The sequence below is a fragment of the Pundamilia nyererei genome, unplaced genomic scaffold, assembly GCF_000239375.1.
Source record: "Pundamilia nyererei isolate P.nyererei 1_Seehausen unplaced genomic scaffold, PunNye1.0 scaffold00015, whole genome shotgun sequence".
Taxonomy (NCBI): Eukaryota; Metazoa; Chordata; class Actinopteri; order Cichliformes; family Cichlidae; genus Pundamilia; species Pundamilia nyererei.
Window position 1 is genome coordinate 5,058,274 of NW_005187416.1, and position 6,875 is coordinate 5,065,148.

Consider the following 6,875-nt stretch of genomic DNA (forward strand, 5'->3'; position numbering starts at 1 on the left):
CAGTCAGGTCCCAATTTGTAGCTGGCCTCATTCCCTCTTCCACCAATGGTCAGCCTCCACCTGGAAACTTACATAACACAGACATCACAGAGTACAAACAATGCCTCCGCCTAGTGTGGCGAGTAACAGCACCACACGGCAACAATGACCTGGGTCATAACATCACAGTTTGGGAGAAAATATAATGGTTGACACATTTTGTATGTTTTCTTGGTTGCCATGGTAATGAGTGTTTTGTCCGGACAAAACAGAAGTTATCTGTTAAAATAACTTACTTAGAAAGCCGTGTAAAGACACAGACTGGTTTTGTAACCACAGCCATTTTCAGACTTTTGATAACTGTAATTTTGACTTTTGCAAGATCCACTTTGCTTTTTTAGGCACAGACGTTGTTTACCTCCATGCATTGCTGAAGTTAGATTCTACATGGAAAAGTCTCATAATCCAGCTTGTCAACATGTCCCATCAGCAACCATTCAAAAAATATAATCCAGTTTCGAGATCCCTTCTCAGACACCGTAACACCCACTCACATCCTGGGCCTTTTGACCTCAGGAAATCACATGATAGGGTGGGGCTAGGTTTTACAATGAGCTCACTCGAAACCCTGGCTGATTGTGACCTACACCCATTTTCACACCTTGGCTCATGTGATTAGGTGGAGGATCATTAGGGGGTCCATATCCCTCTTGGGTAGACCCTCCCACAGGGTATAAAATCTGTGACTCTCCGCAGCGACAAATCACAACAACAGTCGGCTCAAGGAGCTTTATATTGTAAAGTAGACCCTACAATAATGCATACAGAGAAAAAAACAACAATCATATGACCCTCTATGAGCAAGCACTTTGGCGACAGTGGGAAGGAAAAACTCCATTTTAACAGGAAGAAACCTCCAGCAGAACCAGGCTCAGGGAGGGGCGGGGCCATCTGCTGCGACCGGTTGGGGAGACCAATAATGCATAACACAGTTTTAGTAAATAATTTTACATTATCCAGACAACAGTAGAGCAATTTTTCACTTAAAAATTTGGTTAGCAAAACTATTGTGATAATAAATGGTTCTTCAGATGTGCTTAAATACAGGGGACTGGGTTTGACTGGTCACTCAGTAGCATGGAAATATAATAGATGTACCTTTTCCCATCCTCCTGTGATTTACAGCAGAGATGGTGACGCGTTGCCATGTTCTGCTCCTAATTTTATTATCATGCCAAAGCATCAGCGTCGCCTTCATGTTTTCAGTCTTCTGAAAGGAATTCCACGATTATCCCATGATTATTATTCGATGATTATTATGACGATCTCTTGGTGTGATTAAACATAGGGGCGTTGTCGTCACATCTAAGATGGGAGTAGAGCTGCAAGTATTCGCCAGTCATCAGGCTCAAAGCAGCAGACCTCATCAGATACTGACCCACTTTAAAAATATCAAACCTGCTCCTCGATGGAGACGAGTGTCCTGTCTCCGCTAATTAAGATGCTCGAGATTCGTTCTGTTTACCGAAACGAAGCTTCGGCGTCAGAAGAAGTGTGCATCAAATGTTAAGTTGATGAGCGGCATCAGCACTATAATTTCATTATTTTGTTGCTCGTAGTGTTCGGACCGGTTTGACTTTGAGCTGGTAGAGCATAAAGGAGGTCAGATAAACCGTTTCAGTGTTGGCTGTGTGAAGGCAGTGAGAGCAAACAAATAATCCAAAAATCAAAAGCAAAATTTTTGTCTACACGAGATAAGAATGTGTCAAGGAGGAGTGCCTCACCAGGAATCAGGGGAGCTCAGAGGAAAATCTCAGAAAGGCTCAAGCAGAGAGACGAGATCAGACGCGTTTTGTTGACCTACTAAAGTGTGAGGGCAATTTAAGGGCAGACGTGCTAGCAGTGGGAGGAGAAGATGGGCGCAGTGCATTTATGTGGCGCTTACACCCATAACGCATTTTGAGCCTTTAATAAAACATTGTGATATAAATAAGCACTCTTTCATCCACGGTCAGTTCAAAGCACTGAGCCATTTGGAGCTGCGACTGTGCAGCTGCTTCTTGTCACAAACTGCAGGTTAAGTACATTTTCTGTTGCCACAGATGTGCCTTTTTGTAAAGTTCCCATCAAACATCCCTGTGATGCTGATTTTATACATATTAACATTCACAGTATGACATCAGATTGCCTCAAATGCTCTTTTGAGAACACAACATCTGATTTTTCCACCTCCCAGGAAGATTCAAGGAAGGCCGTTAGACTTGATCTGGCAGATGTGATGGATTTTTTTTTTTAGAGTTGAATCCTCTTTTTGGTGAGGTCACACCGATTTGGAGTAGGCTTGAAAAGCTACAAGGACCCATTTAAAGACCTGACCTTCTACTATTTAGTGTCTTTTTGGGATCTGGAGGACAGACTCTTTGCTTGTTTGGTAGGTTCCTTTATTTAGAGGGAAGGGGTATAAAGACAGGCCCTGCGACAGACTGGCGACCTGTCCGCGGTGTACCCCGCCTCTCGCCCTATGACAGCTGGGATAGGCTCCAGCGCCCCCCGCGACCCTAAAAAGGATAAGCGGAAGCGAATGGATGGATGGATGGGTATAAAGACAGCTCTGTGGCAATATAAACTTATGTACTCGGTGACCATACCTGCTGTTTTCCTTCATATTGAGTATTTTCCATATTAAATGTCTGTATTTTATACTCATCAAAGATGTTTTCTGCTTGGGGGCAAACTTTGTCTCACTAATATTGCCAGATTACAATGAAATCTTGGTATTGTTTTAACACATTAAAAATAGTGATGCTCTGACCTTTTCTCATTCTAACCCATCATGGCAAAATAGGTCAGCACTGTGTGTAACAAGGTAAGATGTGACTGTTCAGCACAAAGCCCTGAGGTCACAGGCACACAAAGAAAAAACCACTAGAAACACAAAAGAACAAAATGAAACAGGGACTCAAAGTACAAAACTGGAAATTCTACAAATACCAAAATTGGAAATAAGAAATAAGGAATGCAAAATTAAAACTGGATCGTGAAAAAGTAGCAGTCAAAGGGCAGCCGAACAACAGGTGGTATAAAAGGAGAAAAGACTGATGGGATAATTTGTGACAGGTGGTGCGCAATATTAGAAGGAAATGAAAGAAAGAAAAATAAGCGGAAAGCAAGAAAACAGGTGAATTCAAAATAAAACTCTATCCAAACTGAAAACCATTACTATTTCAAATAGAAGAGGATAAACTCTGAGGTAATGAGCTGCTGAAGTCTATGTGGCTGGAGAGTGTGCAGGCAGGGGATCCATGAACAGAGCTTCACAGAGATGCAGGCTGGCACACAAGGTGGAGATCTGAGGCACAGGAAGAGAGACTAAGGTAAGTCTTGGGGCAAAAACACACTTCAAAAAACTACTTGAGATACTAGAGGACTTGGGAGCCTGAGCACTGCTACCACACAAGCTGAGAGAATGACCAGGCAAGCAGGGAAAGAGTTGAAAAGAGGCTGTGCTCATATGCAGGAGGCGAGGCATGAGTAACTGTGAGCAGGTCCACCAGCAGGAGAAACAAGCAGGAAGGATGCGACACCCACTGGGTTTCTTTCCTCTGCGTCCAGACCCACCCTTTTTTGGAATAGTGTTTTGAAAACGCGGCTCCCCCTCACAGAACTCCCAGTGGTTTGATCCACTGCCTACCATTCTCTAACCCTCTTTAAGAGCTTTTTTTTTCTCTTCACTAATCAGTTTTGTCACTTAAAGCTTGTTTAGAGTAAAACAAAACTCTGCTAAAAATAGAAATCATAACTTGATTGCTTTACCTAATAAGACAAAACTCCCAGTTGAATCTCGGGAGGAGATGCAACTCATCATGAAGGGGATCTGGCATTAAAAAAACAACAACTGCCAAATACGTGGACCTGCTGGGCTTGTGAATAGGGGAGCAGCTAGAATTTGCGTTATAACTCTGAATTTTCAGCCAGTTTTCAAGTTAGGGTTTGTGGTTTATTTCTGAGACACCCACAACCCTTTCACTGTAGAGACAATCTACCAGCAGAGTCCCATGAATTTCATTGTATTTTCTAAGTAGAAGAAGTTTGAGTCTCCTGAGTCTCTGCTGCTGCTCATAAAAAGATTAATGGACCCATCGTGAAGAAGAAGCCGCGGCCACCGCCACTACCCCCACCGCTACCATCATCATTCTGACCGGGTAGTGAATTAAATCAGTCCACTTTTTGCTATTCACCTGCTCGGTGCATTCTAATTTAGCATTGTCCTCTCCCAAGTAGTACTGAGAGTTTGTTGACAAGCTGAGGAGGACACCAAAGGTCACTGCTGGTCTTTCTGCCTCTTTGTATGAGAAGCTCTCCCTCCTTGAACTAGATTACACCATAAATCAGCGGCTTGCACTATAAGCTGGTGAGTAATCCAGCCAGGAGGTAGGCTGCTGTTTATCTGGTCGTTGAGTGTGTGTGTGTGTGTGTGTGTGGGTCTATAGGCACATGAGAATTTATAAGGGATCGCATGTCTGTAAAAGTCCACTGAAAAACTTTTATAATCACTGCTTCTGTGATTGTTCTCCACATGCTCGCACTCAAGTGAGGCTCCCCACTGATCAGAGATACTTCAAAGCATCAGGTTGATTTGACTAAGTTTCCTCCAGCTGAGAATTTGTGCCACCGTGTGTTGTCATACGGTGAAACCTCGGAGCGAATGATACAGTTTTTACCAGGTGAGGTTCTGTTTTTAAGAAACGTGACCTTGTAGGCAACTTACGATTACTTTACTACGTCCAGCACTGTAGAAAGTTACTCAACATCCAGCAGTTAGTCTCAAGTAGCATAGCCGTGTACTGCATTTAGTGAGTTATTCTAGTTTTAAGTGTATAAATACATGACAAAATATAACTATCTGACAGTAGTCTATATGGGGGAAAACAGTTGATTAAATGATACAAGCATATCTTCTTCTCATTAGATTTAGTCTAAACAGAATCTGGTTACGATGTAATATAAGGACAGTATAGTGACTGCAGCTTTTTACATTTTTTAATCTCATTAAAGAGTTTGTTTTACTTGAAATTGGTAAATTTTAAAAGCTAGTTTGTGGATATTTATTAATTTGCTAAAACAGCTTGATTGTAAACTGAAATTGATGTGAGCAGGATGTTTTTTAAATATTTGGGTGAGAGCGATTGTTAGGCTATCAGGTAATGCTAGCAAGTTTGCTAGGAAAAACCCATATGAGAGCATCAAACAGACACCACCTGGCAGTTAATGCTAAGTTGAATTTTATTCCCTAAAATAGGAGCACAGACTTCATGGATGGATGGTTGGTTGCTGCAATACATAGCAAGGAATATTTGTGAGTTAAACAGGGGAATTAGCTGAGTTAGCAGACAGCTAAAGTCTTGTGCCACCTGTTAGATGACTTAATAAAGTTTATACAGGCGAGTTTAAAAGAAACATGCCACCTGTGTAGTTGTAATGAAGGAGATAATTGACTATGAACCCAACTGAACTGTGGTCTCTACAGATTCCTGCTGTAAAGTTGGAAATGATTGGGGCTGACTCAGTTTTGTAGCCTGACAAATATTTGAAAAGTCATAATGAACAGCAAGACCTTATTCTGCTGACACCATTCAGCTTCACAGCAGCTCTCTTTATTAGCATATCATTTTTTGTGACTCTGCTGTTCTTCTAAGACATGCGTCATGCTGTCAGTTCTGTTTCTGCCTTGTGATTTACCAGGAAAACTATGTGAGCTGGATGCAGTTTTTGCTTGTTAAAGAGGCAAACTAGACGAGTGGGTGGTATTATACAGCCAAGAAAAGGAATTACGTGTCAAATATGTCCCATATTCTGCAATTATGCACCCTGGTATTACTAATGATTAACAGTTTAAAAAGTAAGACATGAACGATTTGGTGCCTATTAAAACCTGCTTCAGTTTTGGATAAAAATGGGGCAATTTGCACAAAAAGTTTGGAAGAACAATGGCCTTTACAAACCATTAAAAACTTAAGTGTAGTGATTCATCACAGTCTCAAGTGGTTGTGTTTCCATGCACTATAACTAGTGTTGTTAGTTGGAGAAAAAATTTAAGATCTTAGATACTATCGGAACCAAGTGGACCTGCCCTCTTACTGCATAAAGTCAGCAATCTCAGGCTCACGAGGTCACTCGCTGTGTTATTCTGGGAAAAGAAGGGGTTGAACAATGTGTTGCCCAAACATATCAGACATCCAAGGTGGTTTGAACACCCACAGTTACTCCCTAAGGGATAAAAGCTGGTGGTCATAGAGAGTGGGAGACTTGATATTGCTTAAATATAACACTTGTTTCCAGACAGTCTCACATGGAACAAATTCATACTACCACAAATAGCTGTGTATCCTTGAGGGGAAGTTCTAACCTTGCTTAGTTTCTCACATCATAGCACAATGTGGGCGTGAATGACAAATTGTCAGTTTGACATGTTGTCAAGCTTGGGGGATTGTGCTTTTCTATATTTTCTGTCATATAGATATACATTATTCCAGTGGTTGACGCTGTGGTCGAAACAAAGTAAGCCCTGTGAGCCAAAAGCTCAGACTTCAGACTGCTTTAAACACTCGGCTTCAGCGAGTGTTATAATAGAAACAGAGACCTGAAAGTCCATGGGAGAACAGCAACAGTGGTGGTGGAAGTATAACTTGTGGGAGAATAAAACTTTTGCAATTGATCTGAGTCAGTGTGTGGCAGTAAGTGCAGCCCATCTGCAATGTGTCTCTTTGCAAAAGAGGACTTGGCTGGTTGCAAGCTGGTTTTATTCTGATTATATTGGTATATAAAAGCAGGTTTTCCAAGCATACAGTGGGGCAAAAAAGTATTTAGTCAGCCACCGATTGTGCAAGTTCCCCCAC